The sequence below is a fragment of the Delphinus delphis genome, chromosome 7 (assembly GCF_949987515.2).
Source record: "Delphinus delphis chromosome 7, mDelDel1.2, whole genome shotgun sequence".
NCBI classification, from domain to species: domain Eukaryota; kingdom Metazoa; phylum Chordata; class Mammalia; order Artiodactyla; family Delphinidae; genus Delphinus; species Delphinus delphis.
Window position 1 is genome coordinate 50,056,386 of NC_082689.1, and position 24,872 is coordinate 50,081,257.

Genomic DNA, 24,872 nt, shown 5'->3' on the forward strand with positions numbered 1-24,872 from the left:
TTCCCACATAGATGTTAACACTGTACAGATCTTAGGTGTCATTTACTGTCTTTTGTATTTGTGGGGATAGCTTATATAATTTTGTGGTAAAAATTGTCATTAGATTTTTAGTTTTACAGTCTAGATCCTCTGTCTATTTTTATGTGGGAACCTGGAGATATTTACAACAAATGCCTTCACTTGCTGCCATATTCCCAGGATCACTTAAACTATCTTCACTGATTTTTTGCCATTTGCAGCCGAGATAGTATTGGACAGTACATTCCCCAATCATTTATCTCATTAAAAGCTACCATAAGCATACTAACATCAAATCATTAAATTAAAAGAAAGTAACATGATGAAAATTTTAAGTGATTATAGTTAAGTACCATCCCAGTTGATTGCTTCTAAATGCCCGGCTAAAAATGAATGACATAAACCTTTCTGTGAGCTAAATTCTTTTTATGGTCTTTAGTCTTAGTGGGTATTCCAGACAAGTTAAAAGAAAAATTCCTAGCAGCAGACTTGCAAGTTTCTTAGCAAAAGACCTATGCCCTAGTTCTATTAATCATTAGATTTGAGAACACACTTTCAAACCATGTTAAATGATTTCCCTTATACAGTTGTTTATAGCAGTTTTTTCATCTATTGATTAAACAAAAGGAAATAAACTGAAACCTTACTCTAATGCTATCCCCAGAGTCAATGCTGCAGGTAAAACAACTTTACAAGAAATTATGCAGCAACTGAACCTCCTCCGACAGGGTTCAAAATTGGCTGGCTTTATATTAAGATATGATACATGATAAGTTTTTAGTCCAAAGAATGGACTGATTTTTTAAATCATTAATAACATTAACAACAGAATGCAGATCTCACTGGTTCTGTTTTATTAACTTATTACTTAAAGTTACTTGAAATAAGAAGCTCAATTATCCTAAGGTCAAGTCCTGCTGCCTAGCCTATCTCTTTTCAATGTGCCAAAAATGGCTACCATTGCTATTTGCAAAGAAAAGCAGCTTGTACAGTGAAAGTTTACAAGCCTCCACCAACTTAAAGCCAGTACCATCTGAATAATGTTGCTGGGTACGATTGAAAGCAAAGTCCTAGCAGTTGACTCATAAGCTTTGTTTTTATTAGTGGAAAAAAGTTTCATACTTGCAGTAATTCAACTGCAATGATCATGAGATTATTCATTCACCAAATAAAGAAGTTGAATATGTAATAGAGAGCTTTTCATAGACCTTAGTTAAAAGGCATTACAAAGGGATATAGGGAATGACAAGGTCCTGCACAGTATCCATCACAGCAGAATACTCCAAAGACCTCTCAAACTGAACATGTCTCATTACATTATCTCTTGCATCCTTCCACCTTTATTTGCAGTGGTGAGACACTATATAGCTGCTTGTTAACTTTGCCCTTTTCGTTCAGGGCAAAGCCTCACTTTTTTTTAAGATCTCTGCTGAAACTACTGCAATAAATTGCTGCCTACTGAGCCATCAAATCAAGATGTCTTATGAAAAAGAAATGTGCACAGCTCTTCATTCACGTTCCATACACAATGTGCAGTATACTAGACAATTTTTTTTTTAGGTCTGCCCATTAAATCTAAAGTAAAGGGATAATGATGAAGAGAAAAGACTGAAACAATAGGAACCTTATGCAATGAGTGGTGTTTTCTAATATTTAGCTATAAAAAATTAAAAATATAAATCCAACTCTTTTAAGAAAAGTACAGAAGGAAATGGGGCTTAATAGCAAGAAAATTATGTTTTAACACTTGAGTTATTTTCTCCCATTTTACTATACTAAATGATATCAAAGACCTGATGGAAAACTTTTTAAAATTGTCTTCTGCTGTTATCAAATGAAAACTAATTTCTACCCATACATTTAGAACTGTGCCAAGCACATAGAAAGGGCTCAATTCTTTATATTATTACCACTGACACACTTATCTGTATGTATTTCTTTCCTTTCCTCCCTCCCATCTCAAGAGAAGTACTCCATCTACTCTCACTAGCTCAGGCTCTTGTGTTTTCACCCCGTTTCCTCTACTGGCTGTTTTCTTTCTGCTATAAAACCTAATTAGTTTTCTTCCAGGCCCTGCTCCTCATATCCCTTCTATCTCCCACCCTACTTCTTACCTTCCTTTCAAAGCTAAGCTGGCTGTAATTTCTCACCAACTATTCACTCCCCAGCCCACCAAAATCAATGGTTGGGCAGAGAAAGAGAAGCCAGCAGCACTGGGATGTGATTCTGAAGTTGGATCACTCCCCTGCCAGATGGCAACAAGGACTCCATCTCTGGGTTAAGTGAGTACTAAAGCCTTCTGGTGTGCTGCAACATGGCAATTGCCAAGGATTTCACCTGTGGTGACTTGGAACAGATTACTGCTGAAGGGATGCAATGGCCCCTGTGATATCATTGGCATTTGTGAGATATGGAAGAAATAGTAATTATCAGGACTGGGAGATTTATTTGATTATTGTTGAGTGATATTGATGCATTGAAGAGAGAAAATGACAGGCTCAATTCAGCCAATTAGCCACTTAAGGTAAAATGTGAAAGTCAGAAGACTCCCAGGGCAATGTTTATGGAAATGCTCTTCTCCTACAATCACAGGACAGACCATGCTGAAGATCAGGCCTAGAACCTAATTATAAGAGTAGAGAATTTTTGATAAGGTTGAATTTACAGCCTGGCAAGTCTTCTATACAATCAGGAAAGGAGTGGGACCCATCCAAGGAGTCTAGGGGTAGGGATATCCACTCAAGAACTTTGAGCTCTCAGATACCCCAGAACCCTCTGGGCCTGCATAAGAAGCCCATTCCCCCTTGTTAGAGAATGGAAGACCCCACTGCACTGCCTGAAGACCATGCAGAGGCCTCAACTGAGCCAGACACTTCACAAGACAATACATGCCTTCCTCAGGATCTGGCCCATTTCTCCTTTCTAGTAAAGACAATAACAGAGTCAAAGCTTAGCAGGGCCTTGCTAAGGGGAGAAAGAAACTTGCTAAAGGGAGAAAGAAAGAAACTCACTGAAAGAGTTGCAGGACATGGTTAATATGTACCAGGAGAAGCCAGGAGAGCATCCTGGGAGTACATCTTGAAAGTACAGCTTCTGGAGGGCCAATCCTAAGACAAATATAGACAAATGTGTGTATGATCCCAAATCAAGTATGGCCATAATGAATAAGAAATATATTGCGAGAATAATTGAAATTAGAAATGGAATGACTCAAATCTAATCTTGATTCTCACTCTCTTTCCTGTTCTATTAACAAAAACTATCTGGCAAATAATAAGTACTTAATATATGTTTGTTGAAAAAATTAAAGGCCAAAACATAATAAACTGCACATAATTTTATAATCATATAATGTGTCAAAAAGCTATCATAACAGCAATATCTACTTTTTAAACTAATATTTCAATGTTTAATTTTATTACAAATCTAACACATACTAATTAATGAAAACTTAGAATAACAATTTGTCGGTCTTTTCTGACTGCAAGCTTGGTTGCTAGAAACTCACTCAGACTACCTCAAGGAAAGTAGATCTGTTGTAAGGAAACACATGGAAAAAGAGAAAACAGGAATCACACAGAAACCCTACACAGAGTTTGAACTTCACAGAGGACGGAATGCTGTTCATAAACTAAAATGCTCCAACATATTCCCAGGCTTACGTTATCCCACTGCCCCTCAGCAGCAAGAGGCACTAGAACACATGCTATTATGACTCAGTCCTCTCTGTCCCTGATTTTGCTACTCTTGCTACTGACCAACTTCCTCCACATTAATATCCTTCATAATATGATTGTTCATAACTTTGTCTCCTACCTCAGGTCTCTCAATGTCTCTTTTTGCTTCTGTTCCCACAGCCAAATGTCAATTCTGAATATATCTCATTTTCAAATGCTCAATACAGTAGAATTTTATTGGTGAGCATCACCTCTACTTGAGCAGAGTTTTTGTACTAGGCATCTTATCAATGATTGGTTAGTTCTTGTGACAGATGACCACCCATCTGATTAGCCATGGAGAAGAGGACAGTTGTTTCATTGGTAGTTGATGACCAAATAGTTCATTAATGAGTGTGTTAGCTAGAGGAAGCCTAACCACTATAACAAATATTCCCAAAATTTTAGTGGCTAAACACAATAGAACATGATTTCACCTTGAATAACAGTTCAATATTTTTGTCTGAATAACAGTTCAATATTTTTGTCAGCCAACTCTTCTCCATGAGGTTATGCAAAGATGCAGTGTCCTTAACTGGAGCTCTACCATCATCTAGGCATAAGGTCTTAAAGGTTGTCTGAATACAGGAGGAGAAGGTGAATAAGAGTGCAGAAGCCTCCACTCCAACCCTAAAATGATATACATCACTTCCATTCACACTGGTCAGAACCAGTTACATGGCCCTACCTGGATGCAAAAAGGTCTAAGAAATATAACACCTGGATGAGAAGCTGAAAACCAGCAATAGACCCAGGCCATGAAAAGGGAACATGAATTTTTAGTAAATAATTAGTCCCCTCTGCCTAAAGTTTTTTTAGTTTGTGTTGTTGTCTGTTCATTAATTTGTTTGCTTATTTGTTTTTAAGTGAAGGAGAAGAAAGCAAGGGAGCTCCCAGAGCAGAGTTTAAGTAAATCGAAGAAGATAGTTTCTGTCTGGACCCAGTAAGTATCATGGAGACTCCATCAAAATGAATTGTCTGGGCAAAGCAAAGTAGCTTGGTGCAATTAGGAAAAGACTTGACTAAAACTAGTGGGAGTTTTTGCATCAAATGCTGGTTTTTGTCTTCAACTAGTTATGTGTTTGGGGGAATGACGGGGGTTACCAATCAGAATCCTCTAGGAAAGTAGTTTATCAAAACGCACAAGTGCTTACTCACCCCAACTCCCCACTCCCCTTGCTACTGTAACATGGCCAGCATTCCAGAATTCTTCCAGAAGAAAAGGAGGGTGTAATGTAAAAGAGCTTCACAAGTGACTTAGATAAACCCACTACCGTTCTACCACACCCATCCTAGTTTAGAGTCATTGCACTAGGTAATATCTCAGATACCACTTCAATTCCTTTCTAACTTAGAAATTTCAGAAGTAATAAGATTGTGTGTGTATTAAAAATCCTCTGAAAGATCATTGTGAAACTATATAAAGAACTTCTGTAAATCAATTTAAAAAAGAAACAAACCAAAGTAGGCAAAATATATGACAAAAGAAAGTATTAATGACCAATAAATATGTGAGAAGATGATGAAACTGACATGTAACTAGAAGTTAAAACAATATTAAGGGCTCCCCTGGTGGCGCAGTGGTTGAGAGTCCGCCTGCCGATGCAGGGGGCACGGGTTCGTACCCCGGTCCGGGAAGATCTCACATGCCGCGGAGCGGCTGGTCCCGTGAGCCATGGCCACTGGGCCTGCGCGTCCGGAGCCTGTGCTCCGCAACGGGAGAGGCCCGCGTACCGAAAAAAAAAAAACACACAATATTGAGATTCAACTATTTACATATCACACTACAATTAAGAAGTTGAATAATAAATAATCTCAAGGATATGGAAAGCCACGTAGCTCTATCTATTAAAAAATGTTTGTAACCAAGGACTCAGCCATTTTCACTTTTCCGTAAACAATAGAAATGCACGTGTAAAAGGACACACACACACACATAATAATTTATAATAGTGAGTAGTTCAGAAACCATTTGAATGTCATAACAATATGGCTGGATCTTTAAGATAAGAGGAAAGAAAATATAAAACACTATGATACTTATTACGTAAATATCTTAACATTACAGAATAATACTTTATATTTCTAATTTATTCTATATACATATGTAAATGTATCAAAACCTGGACAATCTCTGGGAAGTGGAAAGGAGGGCACAAGGATGGGGAGGTGATCCTAAAGTACTTTATCCTTTCCTTTATCCTAGAGCTTTACTTTAAAAAAAATGACAATGTCCTCGTGTACTATATGTATAATTTAATTAATTTTTAAAGGAGCAGATTAGGGACTTCGCCAGTGGTCTGGTGGTAAAGAATCCACCTTCCAATGCAGGGTACATGCGTTTAATCCCTGGTCGGGGAACTAAGATCCCACATGTTGTGGGGCAGCTAAACCCGCGTGCCACACCTACTGAGCTCGTGCACCTCAACCAGAGAGCCCACGTACTGCAAACCACAGAGCCCACACTCTGCAGCCCGCACACCACAACTAGAGAGAGAAAACCTGCACACCACAACTAGAGAGAAGCCCGCGCGCCAAAACAGAGCCCACGCACCGCAATTAAGATCCCGCACGCCTCAACAAAGACCCCGTGTGCCGCAACTAAGACCCAATGCAGCCAAAAAATGAAGAAAATAAATTTCTTTTAAAAAAAGAAGCAGATGAAAATAAATTATTTGGAGATTCCTGCCCCGCACACACAATATTCTCAGGGGATATGTCACACCCACAGTGCCTGCTGAAAACATTCATTCACTTATTCAGTGCATATTTCATAAGTGCCTGCTGTGTACTAAGACTTGTTCAATCTAGGCAGTGGGGGTACTGCCATGATCAACTGCTCCACGCTCTTTTCCACATGCTGTTTCTGCTGACTCATGATTTCTGCCCCCCTTACCCTTACCCTTTGACTTGATGTGGTTTCAGCTTGCCACAGAACCAGCTCCAGAAGGCAGTGTTATGTAGTGGCTAGGAGTATGGGCTTTGAAGTCAGACTGCCTGGGTTCAATACCAGCTCTGCTACATCCTTTGTCAATTTCTGCACGTTATTTTACTTTTCAGTACCTCAAGTTTTTCATCTGTAAAATAATCCATAGCATATAGTTTTGAGGATAAATGAGTTAGAACATGAAAAAAACCTAGAACAATAGCTTAGGACACTAAGCTCCTGACAAATATTAGATGTTATCAGTATTCCAGGAGCCAGCCACAAACTAACTGGTGTCTCAGGTCACATTTTTGAGAGAGAATCCAATCAGCTCAGTTCAACTGAGTGTTTTATTCCTTTGTCACTTATGGCCACTAAATTATCCCTTTTCACATCCTGAACGCCTTACATGATCCAGCTTTGACTGACCTCATCTGACCTCCTCCAGTTCACCTTGGACCACTTATTAAAAGTAATTTATATAAGAAAAATAGAAAGAAAATAGCACTCTGACACTTGTTGTAAGACTGGCTATTGTTCCTGTATTTTATACACATGAGATTCTGCTCATCTGAAATAACCCCTTTTTTCTTGAACCATGTGACTGAGTTCTTGTTCCTCATAACCAAAGAACCTAGAATAGAACAATTCCCTCAAGAAAATGGGTCAAACCCAAAATATCCTCCTGCTCACTGCTTATGCACAACTGTTGTACAGATGACGTATTATGCATAGTCATGATGCTAAAGAGAAGTGAAGAGCAAAAGGCCAAGGTTCTTTTTCATGGTTTAAGAAGGATAAATGGGCAGAAGACCTAAATAGACATTTCTCCAAAGAAGACATACAGATTGCCAACAAACACATGAAAGAATGCTCAACATCATTAATCATTAGAGAAATGCAAATCAAAACTACAATGTGATATCATCTCACATCAGTCAGAATGGCCATCATCAAAAAATCTAGAAACAATAAATGCTGGAGAGGGTGTGGAGAAAAGCGAACCCTCATATACTGTTGGTGGGAATGTAAATTGATACAGCCACTATGGAGAACAGTATGGAGGTTCCTTAAAAAACTAAAAATAGAATTACCATATGACCCAGCAATCCCACTACTGGGCATATCTCCTGAGAAAACCATAATTCAAAAAGAGTCATGTACTAAAATGTTCATTGCAGCTCTATTTACAATAGCCAGGAGATGGAAGCAACCTAAGTGTCCATCATTGGATGAATGGATAAAGAAGATGTGGCACATATATACAATGGAATATTACTCAGCCATAAAAAGAAACGAAATTGAGTTATTTGTAGTGAGGTGGATGGACCTAGAGTCAGTCATACAGAGTGAAGTAAGTCAGAAAGAGAAAAACAAATACCGTATGCTAACACATATATATGGAACCTAAGGAGAAAAAAAAGGTCATGAAGAACCTAGGGGTAAGACGGGAATAAAGACACAGACCTACTAGAGAATGGACTTGAAGATAGAGGGAGGGGGAAGGGTAAGCTGTGACAAAGTGAGAGAGTGGCATGGACATATATACACTACCAAACATAAAATAGATAGCTAGTGGGAAGCAGCCGCATGGCACAGGGAGATCAGCTCGGTGCTTTATGACCACCTAGAGAGGAGGGAGGGAGACACAAGAGGGAAGAGATATGGGAACATATGTATATGTATAACTGATTCACTTTGTTATAAAGCAGAAACTAACACACCATTGTAAAGCAATTATACTCCAATAAAGATGTTTAAAAAATAAAAAATAAAGATGCTATGATGATCCATGTACAAAAAAAAAAAAAAAAAAGAAGGATAAAAGATGCTCTGGGTGGGGCTTCCCTGGTGGCGCAGTGGTTGGGAGTCTGCCTGCCGATGCAGGGGACGCGGGTTCGTGCCCCAGTCCGGGAGGATCCCACGTGCCGCAGAGCGGCTGGGCCCGTGGGCCATGGCCACTGGGCCTGTGCGTCCGGAGCCTGTGCTCCGCAGCGGGAGAGGCCGCAACGGTGAGAGGCCCGCGTACAGCAAAAATAAATAAATAAATAAATAAATAAATAAATAAATAAATAAATAAATAAATAAATAAATAAATAAAAGATGCTCTGGGTGATAGCAAAACTGTGTTATTCAGATGCAAAATCCCAGCACCTTTTGTGTGAGAATCGTTTTATTACCTTTTCAAATTCAATTCTCTATCCATTAAATTGAGCCTTGAATGGACTTCAATTTTGCAATATTTTGTTACAGTGTTAACCTAAAAGTCAAAACTACATTTTGTTTTAAAGTATTCTATAATTCTAATTTCTCAGAAATTTACACTGCTTCCTTGCAGTCTGATAAAGTGAAACTTTTGTCTGTTTTCTACGATGATAGGAATGGTTTGGGCATCCCCCCTACCTGTTCAGACATACACATAGCCTGCTTAACAGCAATTTTGCCCATATTGAAGAAATAAATATCTTTCTCCCTGGAGTCAGTGACTGACAGCTTCTCTGCCTCAAGGACATTGTCTATGTCTTTTTTAACTCAGTCAGCTCAGCACCACACTAGTGCCCTGCACAGACAGATGCCTCATAAATGCTTTTGAATCGACTAAGACAGGAAATGCAATGTCTTTCCTCCCCACTTCACCTGCTGCCTTAAGCAGGGAAAAATCAGTAGGAACATGTTGGGAGAGGGAAAGATTAAGGCAGAACTTAGATGCAGAGCCTGGCATTTTAAATAATAATGAAATTTTCTCAGAAGAATCTTACTAAAATCCACATGCATTCAGATAATCCCACTAGAAAATATTACAGGTGATAAATTAAGCACAAATGCATTTTCCTGATTCCCAGGCATAACACATCTGTCTCAGTGTGGTATTCAGAAATCAAAAAGAGGGTGGAGAATTAATAACTGCATATTTTAAGGACTTAATGAAATATTTACAGACTATTTCAGGCTTGTATTAAAAGTTATTACCCTTTGGTTGGTAAGTGTGACTTCCAGGGGGACAATATCATTCTACTACATCCCCAAATTCTATAAAGTTATTAGTTATCTCCTACAGGAAACCAGCTTCCATTGACAAGATATAGGATGAATAGTCTAATCATTGAAACGATTCCATAAATTTCAACTTGAAAGCTCTGTTGGAGTCCATTACCCAAATCAGAGTTTTAAAGTTTGTTATTATAGGACTGTCAGAATTATAGCTAAGGATTGCTGAATTCCATGTGCACATCAAAACCAGCTTCACCCTCATCTTGCAGTATATGTGATTATGAATTGCAGAAGGAAACTGATGAAAAAGAAGTGCTGTACTTCTTGCCACACCAATGTTCTTCTCTTTTGTCTTCCTGTTACAAATGTCTGTAAAGCTAATAAAAATGCAAGTCTGGATTAAGGCCCTAACAAATGAATGTTGCTTTTCTAAAATGAAATAAATTATGTTTAATATGTTGTTTCCAAATATGTGAAAAGTTTTGAAACACGCAGTTAAATTTGAATAGATATATACATAGATAGATAGATAGATAGGAAGATAAAGAATAGCCAAGTACCTGTTTGTATGCGTTGGAGTATAAATAAAGTAAATTGCTCCATCTGCTGGCTGTATTTGGAAACAACTCTAATTCTAAACTCCAAAGAAAGATGGTCATAATTGAGAACTACCTCCAAAGCTCAGAAAAAAAGTTACACCCAGCATACAGCAAAAAATGTCAGCCCACCCCCATTCAAAGCCCTCAGGGTCCACTAGAAAGCACTTGATATTGTAGCACTAATGGAGTTCAAATGCATCTAATCCTACCAAGTGTTTTTCTGCCCTGCTACTGACATATTAAGAGAAAACAGTACAACTCATATCAGAAAACAGTAAAACTCATACTCCGGACACCACAACAAATACTGAAATTTGACATTGTAAAATCCAAGGGTCATTCTCACAAACAGACTTGCTGGGCTCACAGCACTCTCGGCTCATGTTTTGGTAAGAGAAGTTCACAAGTCAGCAAGTTTATAAATCTTTTCAGCAACCTGATGCTGAATAACATGTAATAAGTTTGAATACACTTTAATAAAAAAAAGAGTCTCCAGATTTGGAATTGAAGGCCACGGTTGCTCTCTACCTATAATCTGGGCTTCATAGTTATTTCCTCCAAAGCTTTAATCAAGTACTCTTCAAAAAAAAAAAAAAATCCATAATTAACAGCTTTCACCAATATCACTCATTTTATCATTCAAAATGTGAAAGTTGTCCCATTTTTTCCTTGCTGATTAGTCCTCTTTCTGAAACTGGTACTATACGTTTCTCTCTCACTATTAAATTAGGTGAGGAGTTCTGCTATCTCAAGATGCTTCAAAACTACCCTGTATTGAGTCCCTCCCATCAGGAAACTTGCTCAAGCCTCTTACATAGCCTCATCCACCAGAAGGCAGACAGCAGAAGCAAGAAGAACTACAATCCTGCAGCCTGTGGAACAAAAACCACATTCACAGAAACATAGACAAGATAAAAAGGCAGAGGTTTATGTACCAGATGAAGGAACAAGGTAAAACCCCAGAAAAACAACTAAATGAAGTGGAGATAGGCAACCTTCCAGAATAAGAACTCAGAATAATGATAGTGCAGATGATCCAGGACCTCAGAAAAAGAATGGAGGCAAAGATCGAGAAGATGCAAGAAACGTTTAACAAAGAGCACGCAGCCCCGCCTCGCATGGGGACCCGGCCTGAGGAGCAGAGGTGGGAGCTTCAATAGTAGGGCAGCACGAACGCCATGTGGATGAAAAGCTCTTGGTGCTGCAGCCAGGAGACAGTGCTGTGCCTCTGAGGTGGGAGAGCCAACTTCAGGACACTGGTACACAAGAGACCTCCCGGCTCCACATAATATCAAACAGCAAAAATCTCCCAGAGATCTCCATCTCAACACCAGCACCCAGCTTCACTCAACGACCAGCAAGCTACAGTGCTGGACACCCTATGCCAAACAACTAGCAAGACAGAAACACAGCCCCATCCATTAGCAGAGAGGCTGCCTAAAATCGTAATAAGTCCAAAGACACCCCAAAACACATCACCAGACATGGACCTGCCCACCAGAAAGACAAGATCCAGCCTCATACACCAGAACACAGGCACTAGTCCCCTCCAACAGGAAGCCAACACAACCCACTGAACCAACTTTAGCCACTGGAGACAGACACAAAAAAACAACGGGAACTACGAACCTGCGGCCTAAAAAAAGAAGACCCCAAACACAGTAAGATAAGCAAAATAAGAAGACAGAAAAACACACAGCAGATGAAGCAGCAAGATAAAAACCCACGAGACCTAACAAATGCAGAGGAAATAGGCAGTCTACCTGAAAAAGAATTCAGAATAATGATAGTAAAGATGATCCAAAATCTTGGAAACAGAATAGAGAAAATGCAAGAAACATTTAACAAGGACCTAGAAGAACTAAAGATGAAGCAAGCAATGATGAACAACACAATAAATGAAATTAAAAATACTCTAGAAGGGATCAGTAGCAGAATAACTGAGGGAGAAGAATGGATAAGTGACCTGGAAGATAAAATAGTGGAAATAACTACTGCAGAGCACAATAAAGAAAAAAGAATGAAAAGAACTGAGGACAGTCTCAGAGACTTCTGGGACAACATTAAACACACCAACATTCAAATTATAGGGGTTCCAGAAGAAGAAGAGAAAAAGAAAGGGACTGAGAAAACATTTGAAGAGATTATAGTTGAAAACTTCCCTAATATGGGAAAGGAAATAGTTAATCAAGTCCAGGAAGGACAAGAGTCCCATACAGGATAAATACAAGGAGAAACACGCCAAGACACATATTAATCAAACTGTCAAAAATTAAATAAAAAGAAAACATATTAAAAGCAGCAAGGAAAAAACAACAAATAACACACAAGGGAATCCCCATACGGTTAAGAGCTGATCTTTCAGCAGAAACTCTGCAAGCCAGAAGGGACCGGAGGACATATTTAAAGTGACAAAGGAGAGGAAACTACAACCAAGATTACTCTACCCAGCAAGGATCTCATTCAGATTTGATGGAGAAATTAAAACATTTACAGACAAGCAAAAGCTGAGAGAGTTCAGCACCACCAAACCAGCTTTACAACAAATGCTAAAGGAACTTCTCTAGGCAAGAAACACAAGAGAAGGAAAAGACCTACAATAACAAACCCAAAACAATTAAGAAAATGGGAATAGGAACATACATATCAATAATTACCTTAAATGTAAATGGATTATATGCACCCAACAAAAGACACAGACTGGCTGAATGGATACAAAAACAAGACCCATATATATACTGTCTACAAGAGACCCACTTCAGACCTAGAGACAAATACAGACTGAAAGTAAGGGGATGGAAAAAGATATTCCATGAAAATGGAAACCAAAAGAAAGCTGGAGTAGCAATTCTCATATCAGACAAAATAGACTTTAAAATAAAGACTATTAGAAGAGACAAAGAAGGACACTACATAATGATCAAGGGATCGATCCAAGAAGAAGATATAACAATTGTAAATATTTTTGCACCCAACATTGTAGCACCTCAATACATAAGGCAAACACTAACAGCCATAAAAGGGGAAATTGACAGTAACATATTCATAGTAGGGTACTTTAACACCCCAGATTCATCAAGGGACAGATCATCCAAAATGAAAATAAATAAGGAAACACAAGCTATAAATGATATATTAAACAAGATGGACTTGATATTTATAGGACATTCCATCCAAAACCAACAGAATACACATTTTTCTCAAGTGCTCATGGAACATTCTCCAGGATAGATCATATCTTGGGTCACAAATCAAGCCTTGGTAAATTTAAGAAAATTGAAATTGTATCAAGTATCTTTTCCGACCACATGCTATGAGACTAGATATCAATTACAGGAAAAGATCTGTAAAAAATACAAACACATGGAGGCTAAACAATACACTACTTAATAACGAAGTGATCACTGAAGAAATCAAAGAGGAAATCAAAAAATACCTAGAAACAAATGACAATGGAGACACGACGACACAAAACCTATGGAATGCAGCAAAAGCAGTTCTAAGAGGGAAGTTTATAGCAATACAATCCTACCTTAAGAAACAGGAAACATCTCGAATATAAAACCTAATCTTGCACCTAAAGCAATTAGAGAAAGAAGAACAAAAAACTCCCAAAGTTAGCAGAAGGAAAGAAATCATAAAGATCAGATCAGAAATAAATGAAAAAGAAACAAAGGAAACGATAGCAAAGATCAATGAAACTAAAAGTTGGTTCTTTGAGAAGATAAACAAAATTGATAAACCATTAGCCAGACCCACCAAGAAAAAGAGGGAGAGGACTCAAATCAATAAAATTAGAAATGAAAAAGGAGAAGTTACAACAGACACCGCAGTAATACATATCATCCTAAGAGATTACTACAAGCAACTCTATGCCAATAAAACGGACAACCTGGAAGAAATGGACAAATTCTTAGAAAGGTATAACCTTCCAAGACTGAACCAGGAAGAAACAGAAAATATGAACAGACCAATAACAAGTAATGAAATTGAAACTGTGATTAAAAATCTTCCAACAAACAAAAGCCCAGGAACAGATGGCTTTACAGGTGAATTCTATCAAACATATAGAGAAGAGCTAAGCCCCATCTTTCTCAAACTCTTCCAAAAAATTGTGGACAAAGGAACACCCCCAAACTCATTCTATGAGGCCACATCACCCTGATACCAAAACCAGACAAAGACACTACAAAAAAAGAAAATTACAGACCAATATCTCTGAAGAATATAGATGCAAAAATCCTCAACAAAATACTACCAAACAGAATCCAACAACACATTAAAAGGATCATACACCATGATCAAGTGGGACTTCTCCCAGGGATGCAAGGATTCTTCAATATACATAAATCAACCAATGTGATAAACCATATTTACAAACTGAAGAATAAAAACCATACGATCATCTCAATAGATGCAGGAAAACCTTTTGACAAAATTCAACACCAATTATGATAAAAACTCTCCAGAAAGTGAGCATAGAGGGAACCTAACTCAACATAATAAAGGCCATATATGACAAACCCACAGCAAATATCATTCTCAATGGTGAAAAACTGAAATCATTTCCTCTAAGATCAGGAACAAGACAAGGATGCCCACTCTCACCACTATTATTCAACATAGCTTTGGAAGCCCTAGCCAGGGCCATCAGAGAAGAAAAATAAATAAAAAGGAATGCAAATTGGAAAAGAAGAAGTAAAACTGTCACTGTTTGCAGATGACCTGATACTATACACAGAGAATCCTAAAGATGCCACCAGAAAACTACTAGAGCTAATCAATGAATTTGGTAAAGCTGCAGGATATAAAATTAATGCACAGAAATCTCTTGCATTCCTATACACTAATGATGAAAAATCTGAAAAAGAAATTAAGGAAACACTCCCATTTACCATTGCAACAAAAAGAATAAAATACCCAGAAATAAACCTATGTAGGGAGACAAAAGACCTGTATGCAGAAAAGTATAAGACACTGATGAAAGAAATTAAAGATGATAGCAACAGATGGAGAGATATACCATGTTCTTGGATTGGAAGAATCAATAATGTGAAAATGACTATACTACCCAAAGCAATCTACAGATTCAATGCAATCCCTATCAAATTACCAATGGTATATTTTACGGAACTAGAACAAATAATCTTAAAATTTGTATGGAGACACAAAAGACCCCGAATAGCCAAAGCAGTCTTGAGGGAAAAAAACAGAGCTGGAGGAATCAGAATCCCTGACTTCAGACTATGCTACAAAGCTACAGTAATGAAGACAGTATGGTACTGGCACAAAAACAGAAACATAGATCAATGGAACAAGATAGAAAGCCCAGAGATAAACCCACGCAGCTATGGTCAACTAATCTATGACAAAGGAGGCAAGGATATGCAGTGGAGAAAAGACAGTCTCTTCAATAAGTGGTGTTGGGAAAACTGGACACCTACATGTAAAAGAATGAAATTAGAACATGCACTAACACTATACACAAAAATAAACTCAAAATTTATTAGAGACCTAAATGGAAGACCAGACACTATAAAACTCTTAGAGGAAAACATAGAAAGAACACTCTTTGACATAAATCACAGCAAGATCTTTTTTGATCCACCTCCTAGAGTAATAGAGATAAAAATAAACAAATGGGACCTAATGAAACTTAAAAGCTTTTGCACAGCAAAGGAAACCATAAACAAGATGAAAAGACAACCTTCAGAATATGAGAAAATATTTGCAAATGAATCAATGGACAAAGGATTCATCTCCCAAATATATAAACAGCTCATGCAGCTCAATATTAAAAAAAACAAAGAACCCAATCCAAAAATGGGCAGAAGACCTAAATAGACATTTCTCCAAAGAAGACATACAGATGGCCAAGAGGCACATGAAAAGCTGCTCAACATCACTAATTATTAGAGAAATGCAAATCAAAACTACAATGAGGTATCACCTTACACCAGTTAGAATGGGCGTCATCAGAAAATCTACAAACAACAAATGCTGGAGTGGGTGTGGAGGAAAGGGAGCCCTCTTGCACTGTTGGTGGGAATGTAAATTGATACAGCCACTATGGAGAACAGTATGGAGGTTCCTTAAAAAACTAAAAATAGAATTGCCATATGACCCAGCAATCCCACTACTGGGCATATACCCAGAGAAGACCATAATTCAAAAAGATACATGCACCCCAATGTTCATTGCAGCACTATTTACAATAGCCAGGTCATGGAAGCAACCTAAATGCCCATCAACAGATGAATGGATAAAGAAGATACATATATACAATGGAATATTACTCAGACATAAAAAGGAACAAAACTGGGTCATTCGTAGAGACGTGGATGGATCTAGAGACTGTCATACATAGTGAAGTGAGTCAGAAAGAGAAAAACAAATATCGTATATTAACGCATATATGTGGAACCTAGAAAAATGGTACAGATTAACCGGTTTGCAAGGCAGAAATTGAGACACAGATGTAGAGAACAAACGTATGGACACCAAGGGGGGAAAGCGGCAGGGTGGCGGGAGGGTAATATGATGAATTGGGCAGTTAGGATTGACAAGTATACACTGATGTGTATAAAATTGATGACTAATAAGGACCTGTTGTATAAAAAAATAAATAAAATAAAATTTAAAAAAAAACTACCCTGTATTAATATTAAATCTTTTCTAATTTTTCTTTCTTGTTCAATAGCTGAAACATATTTGAAACATTTTATCTTTGTTTCCTCTCCTACATTAAATCACATCTTGAACAATTCAATTACAAGTTCACATGAATGATCTGAACTTCGGTTTTGTTGTTTATGATGCCACTGGAACTCATCAACTCTACTGCATTCAGTACAAGGAGCACATTACTCTTGACCCAGTAATAGTGTCTTGTGAGGCTTTGGCTTAATGCAGGATTGTGGTTTATCTGTAAAATCTTTTTCTTTCCTAGCATATTTTTCATGTAGTGAACTTGAATCATTTTTCTATTCTATTATGAAGTACTAAAGTAACTTGTATCTTGTTGCAAAGAAGAAAATAACATCTTTTTTTGAAGGAGTTCAAGTTTTGTATTGAATATGCTCTATTAGATGCAGTTTTCCAACTGGATGTGACAATGGAGGACAAATGTCTTGTCAATGATTCTTTTCAAGATGATTTCATCTTTCCCAAAAAGCAAGTTATAGTTAGTGATTACTTTGGGGGAAAAGTCATTTTTCACTCAACATTTTCCTCAAGTCTGACATTTTCTTACTTTTTTGTGTTTATTATTTGAAATCTCTCCATTATTTCAACAGCTTTTGAAATAGAATTCAGCCCAACAACTTAATAAATGTTACTAAATTTCTGCCTTCCACGAGCTTATAATCTAACAGAAAGAAAAATGCAAAACCAGCTCTTACAATGAGGTAAGAACAACAATGGAGACATCCTGAGTGCAATGGCCACCGTTGCAGTCTTTACTGTGTGGGAAAGATATCAAAAAGCAGGAGACTAGAGCTGAGCTTGCTCTTGAAAGCTGGACAGGAATTCACCCCCTGATGAAGGAGAGATGAGGATGGGGTTTCAGACAAAGAAAAAGCATGTGAAAAACCCAAGATGTGAAAGAATATGAAAAGGTTCCTCTTTACAATTCCCAATTCCTGTGACATTTCAGATGAAAAGGTCTACATGGAAAACTGATTTTCTAGTCATGTTAAATATAAAACAAGCCTCCTTATAAACTAAGGAAAGTTTAAAGCTTAATATATTAAATACCTTTTAGTAAATATGTCTTCAAATACAAAATTTTTACAAGTAAAAAAAATAAAATAAATATGTTATATATTCAACAGCATTATATAAAGGTTTGTAGTTTTCTGTACATGGTCAGTCTTGGGGGGAGGGGGGGTCCCTGAAAGAATCACTGGGTACTATGGAGTAAACTTTAGTGTAATTAAAAACAGCATCAAAAAAAGCAGTAGAGACAAATTCTTGTGGAGTTAGCTGGGAAAAAAAAAAAAAAAACTGGCTTTGCTTTGTACCCAAAGTAATTTGTAGGTATGTTGGATAGCAGGGCAATAACCCTGTCAATGACTTTATTTCCTAAAAGAAAGTAGGTAATTAGATGTTCCTTTTGTTTTTATTAGGATAGACACAATTGGTAATTTCTGCGTTTATTTTCATAGGAAGTTTCACCTGATTCTCAGCTTGTGGCACCCGGTGCTGTTGCAATTGAGATTTAATGATGAGGAAATGAATAGAAACATATGCTAAACACTCCTGGAAATAAATGCATGCACTTTAGTGCCACTAAGTGATTGGGAGGTTTGACAACTTAGGGCATGAGGGCCCCCACATTTACACTGTGTAACATATAGTGGCAGCGTTCCATGATCATGAAATCTGCATCACATTTCCATCAATATTCCCTGTGAGTGTGGGAGTGGAGGGCAGAAAGTGATGTATTTCAAACATATATGTATTTTACTTTTTATTAGGAAATTTTCAAACATATATAGAAGAAAAGAGATTCTAAGCAACATAGCCAAGTGTGTCTCATGTGTAACCCCTCGTGTTACCCCTAATCCAAATCATTTCTGAAGCAAATTCCATACATCAGATCATTTTCTGTGTAAACATTTTCGTATATATCTCTAAAATGTAACTGTTTTCAAAATAAAACATAAAATTATCAAAAGATTTTTTAAAGTATTAGAGGGGGCTTCCCTGGTGGCGCAGTGGTTGAGAGTCCGCCTGCCGATGCAAGGGATACGGGTTCGTGCGCCGGTCCGGGAAGATCCCACATGCCGCGGAGCGGCTGGGCCCGTGAGCCATGGCCGCTGGGCCTGCGCGTCCGGAGCCTGTGCTCCGCAACGGGAGAGGCCACAACAGTGAGAGGCCCGCATAGTGCAAAAAAATTTTAAAAAGTAAAGTATTAGAGGCTAATTTTTACATGACTTCTGTATCTACTATATGTCTTATATAATCAATAAATAATTCTCAGACATAAAGAAACTCATTAGCTAAACAGACCTTCAAAGACAAATTATCTGTAGAGTATATATAGACAGAGTATGTATACAGGGAGAAGAAGAGCATAGTGTGTGTGTGTGTGTGTGTGTGTGTGTGTGTGTGTGTGTGTGTGTAGTCATTACCTATTTACTTAAAATATATCGTAAATGACAAATGGTAACATGTATTTTTTTCCCAATGGTAGCATAGATTGGCAGAGTTTTGTGGATTACTATGGAGCAGAAACTAGAACCCCACTCCCACAGAGTGCCAGTGAACTGCATTCACTCAAGTACTGTGGACAAAATTCATACCCGTCGCATGAATTTGATTAAAGCTGGAATGGCTGTAAATGGCAGAAGGAAACTCCCTCCTCCCTCTACTGTGCCCTGCAAGTTCATATAGCATACAAAAAAGAGTTGAGAAATACTGGCCTAAGATATGAATTCTCCTTCCCAAAAGAGTTGTAATGACATATAGATGATAAATTTAGGCATTAGGTCATATGTATAATGAATTAAATTGTCCTTTGACAATTTTAACTCAATATTAAATTGACTATTTTGAAAAGTGTAGGATTCTCATGTTGTAAATTAATATTTTGGAGCATATGGAGCTGGCTGAGTGTTAAAATAATAGGCCTCTTAGCCTTGCTTTGTGGGTGCCAGTGAGCTATGATAGAAAGCTTATCAATCTGTGAATCACTTCATATGTAAGTACAGCTTTGTACCCCCAGATAATTTAGTAGGTCTAGAAATGAAACCACTGTAATTGTTCGATTGTCCTACAGATTAAGATCTTGGCAAATGAGAAAAGAAAATATGTGACACCATTAAAAATAGCCATTCATAAGAAGTAGTTTTTGAAACAACTGCTAGAGACAAGTAGAAGCCATAAATTGCAGAAGTGAGTTAAATGAATCTTGATGTGATGAGAGTCGGTGATTTGCCAAGAGGAGGCTACCAAGAAGAGAGGGAAGAGAGCTCTGTGTGCAATTCATCTCCCAACCAGATGTCTTTGTCTCCTTGGAAAACAGGTACCAGCGTGTTTTTTTATCAAGATATTGTGTGGTTCTTTCTCTACTTTTATCTATTATGAGCTATAAAGATAAAAATGAAAATACCAGGGCTTCCCTGGTGGCACATTGGTTGAGAGTCCACCTGCCGATGCAGGGGACACAGGTTCGTGCCCCGGTCCGGGAAGATCCCACATGCCGCGGAGCGGCTGGGCCCGTGAGCCATGGCCGCTAAGCCTGCGCGTCCGGAGCCTGTGCTCGGCAACGGGAGAGGCCACAACAGTGAGAGGCCCGCGTACCACAAAAAAAAAAAAAACCAAAACTGAAATTTTGAAAAGCCAACCAAAAAGACATTGCAGTTTTGTGGAATGAATGTTAGGTGAAGAACCAAGGTCTGAGCTCAGACCTGACACCGATTCTTCCCCTATTAGAGTAAATATTCCCTGGTGGAATACTTGCAGGCAGCTGTCAGTGACTATGTGGAAACCTCTCTCCTTGGCCTGCCCTCCTAACTCCACTGAGTCTCCTGCTGGGCCTTTCCACCTGCTTTTTCTATCAACAGGGCTACAGCAGATTAGCCAGTTTTATATGTATCTGAATCTCCTCCTTGCGAAGAACCAGGTGAGCCCATTAAGGGTGCCATCTGTTTGGGTCTTCATTTACTCATTCATCAACATTTACTCAGTTGAGCATCTACTATGTGTCAGGAACTGTTAGGTGCTGGGAATGCAGTAGTAAACAAGACAGACACAGTCTCTACTTTAATGTGGATTACAGTTTAACAAGGGATGCAGTTTAATTGTGATATCTCCTACAAAGGAAACTACAAAATATAACAGGGGAACCAATTATAATAAATGCTACAAAGGGAAACAATATAAAGAAAAATACAGACCAGTGCTTTTGAAACTAAAGTTGCAGCTCATTAGTGGAGCATGAAATCAATTTCGTGAGACAAGAACAGCATGTTTTTATTTAATAGGATGAATTGGTATAGAAAGAAACTGGAAAGGAAATACTAGAGTATATCACATATAATCAGAAGTACTGCTTCAAGAATCAACACATAGATGAAGGCTGAGATGAAATGGAAAAAAAATGTATTTCTTCCTGTGGGTCATGGTGGAAAAGTTTTCAGGCCATTGATTTAGACACACCATATAGACTGTAGCAGAATGCTTATTATTGCCTGTTCCAACCACAACTACAGTGGAGGAGACCACACTCAAGTCTACATGACCATCCTCCACAATTCTTGAATGTGTCTGATGAGTCAGGAATGGGACCCTGAGCTAAGTCAAGCCAGTGTATTACTAATAATCAGATTTATCTGTAAGGATTTTGGAATTGAGTCACTGGACGTCTGAGCCCATCAGATGTAGGTATTTGAGCTAACAGATCATGTAAAATTGATGTTGAGATGGCCATATGGTCCCTATGCAAGATGAATAAGCACAGGAAGCCAACTCTGAGAGAAGAGAATAGAAAAACACCCACAGAGAAGGAAAGACATAGCAAGGAATCTCATCTCTTGACCTCAGGTTTAGAAGCTCAACTCTACTTATTTGTTCTTCTCAGATTCCACAAGCTCTTAGTATTTTTCAGTGAATAATTTTCACTTGAGCTATTTGAAGAGGTTAATTTACTTACAAATAAGAGTTTCTCCTGGAAAGGATTATTTATATTAACTTTCTTTTTTCTTTTTTTTTTTTTTGCAATACGCAGGTCTCTCACTGTTGTGGCCTCTCCCGCTGCGGAGCACAGGCTCTGGACGCGCAGGCTTAGTGGCCACGGCTCACAGGCCCAGCCGCTCCACGGCATGTGGGATCTTCCCAGACCGGGGCACAAACCCGTGTCCCCTGCATCGGCAGGCAGACTCTCAACCCCTGCTCAACCAGGGAAGCCCTATGTTAACTTTTGATTCTTATCAATGTCAGCGATAATAAAGTATTCACCAAAAAATGGGCAGAATGTCATTTATTGAAAAAGAAACCAGGGAAAGAAAACTATTCATTCAATCAAAGAGGCTTTGCAAAGAAGTCCTCAATCATTTTCTGTCTAATATCTAGATTGAGAATTTTCAGCCTTTTGGACTGTATCCTTCCATAATAAATGATTTTCTACATTGGTTTCAAAGTATTCTCAGCAGTACAGTGATCCATTTTTAGATACAGAACAGAGAAACTTGCTCCTTTCCAGGTCACTCCTATGTTAATGACACATCCACAATAATCTGAATGAACTAAACTGATATATTCAGTGTTCGCTTACAATAGAGTCTGTCTGTTGCCTTTATTGTGAATGGCACAATAGCTCAAAAACGAAGATGCCACTGATAGATGACACCCTTGTGTTCATTCTCTTTGAGCTTTGTTTCCTACTTGAACTTGATTACAACTGACAGCCATTGAGGAATATAAAAACATCCATTCTCCCTTTAGTCATTCAGGCACATAATGAGTTTCAACAAAACACAGAGGAATCCAAGAATCTGCATCACCCAGAGACCGCCCTTGAAATGAAGCCTTACCTTTTATTAGAACAAAATGTTATCCACATTAAGAGGAAAGTTTTAAATGTGTTCACTGCAGATGAGGCTTTATTTAGACTTATCCTGTTTTTCCTGTGCTTATGAAATGTAAATTCAAAGACATCAAAACTGTTGAGTAAAGCACAGAAAATGTTTTCCCTTAAGGGTAGGGGATGGATGGAGTGGAGTGTAGATTAGTCCCACATTAGAAAAGACAAATTTTCCAAGCTGACTTCTGAAAATAGCTTCTTATCAACCTAAAAGAAATCAAGGAATATAAGGGCATAAAATAAAGAATAGAAAACTGTACGAAAGAAGAAAAATCAGTCTAGACAAAGAGTTGTGTTCTGACCGACTACACAATTGCATTAGAGTCTGGCTGGATAGGCCTCGATGCTAATATAACCAAGGCTGGATGTCTCTCTCTCTCAGGTCAGTCAATTCCCTCCACATCCTCAGACTAGATCCCAACCATATCAGCCATCTTACCAACACATGTAGGATGCTAAAAGAGAGTAAAGCCCAATGCTGTCATCAAGAAATAATTAAACTTAGTCCTCATCGAAATCTAAAAGCAGCATCTTAGTGTGTAAATAATAACTAATTATTGTTAGAGCAAAATAAAGTTTTATAACCTTATTCATCATTTACGAAGCATCAAGAAGCATCTGAGAAATACACAAAATTGTCTATTATTTTAACATTTGTTTTTCCTACTTAGTGAATTCTAAAGAAACAATGGAGAATGTGAGTGCCTAACTGCCCTGGTGTAGGACCAATAACTCCAACATGGTTCTACAGAGCTTCAGTTTAAAGTGAGAGAAGAGGTATTATTAGCCTGGAGCTTCCCGCAACGGATCACATTTTTCTCTTATTCCCAGGATTCATTCTAGACCTGGTCTGAATTCTATACTACACTCAAGAAGAATTAAAGGTGTCTGGATTCCTAGGTGATTAGAATGAACTCAGTATCCAGTATTAATCCTGTCTGACCCCAAGTAGGAATAAACTAAAGGTCATTTAACTAAGGGAGGGTCCACAAAACTCAGGCTAGAGTTTTCCTTTCCAGTCATAGATCTCTTATGTTAGGACTGCAAGTCAAATAAAAGCATGAGAAATATCCAATGTCAATCAGATACCATTTTAATATTTCTGAGCAGCTAAAAACAGGAAAAATGAAGATTCTAAGCTTTCATCAGATTTAAATCTCCTTAAATTTATTCAGAAAAGATATTTTATACCTTAGGATCTCATTAAGTTTGAAAGGGAGTTAGGAGGGAAAGATATGTACATATCTCAGAAGATAAAGAAATGTAAAATCTATCATGTTATCACCCTGATTAAAGCTTGTAGACTTCTCTGAACATACTGAAGAATTAAGCAATCTGTAAAACTCAAATCCATGGTCATGAGCTATATGATCATGCTGCTTGAGTCACTGAGTTATTGATTTAGCAACTACAAATGGGGCTCAGTATGTCCCATCAAGTCTCCAACAGGAATCCGAACAGTGAGCAGACACAAATGTCTGGTCAAAGTAACCTGAGTTAACTGGGATGGTAACGCCTGACTTAAGGAGTTCACATTTTCAATCCCAAGAAGATTTAAAAGTAAGTATGGAAATGTTTAAGAGAATCAAAACCATGATATTAATTTTTTTGCTATAGAAAGAAGTCTGTCCATACTTGGTATTTTCTGTACTTGTAATGTTTAAAAGAATTAGGCCTATTAGAGTGACAGCCTTGTGATTTCAATTTAAAATGTGTAATTGAATGATTGATTTAGACTAATGATTTTAAGTTGATATAATACGAACTTTGTAAAAAGCATTGAGCATCTGTGTTTACCATATTTCAATGTTTAACTTTTCAGAGTTACAAAAAACTGTCAGTATTTGGGAAGATTTATTAGGTCAAAGGAGCATGTAAAAAGAAAATAAAGTATATTAAATATATAGAGGCACTTTATAATATTTGAATGTGTTTAACTAAATTAGGCCAAATATTAACCAAAGCCTCTTTAAATGTGATTAACATCTGCTGAACTTATAAACCAAATGATAAGATGTACAAGCTAAACTTAAAAG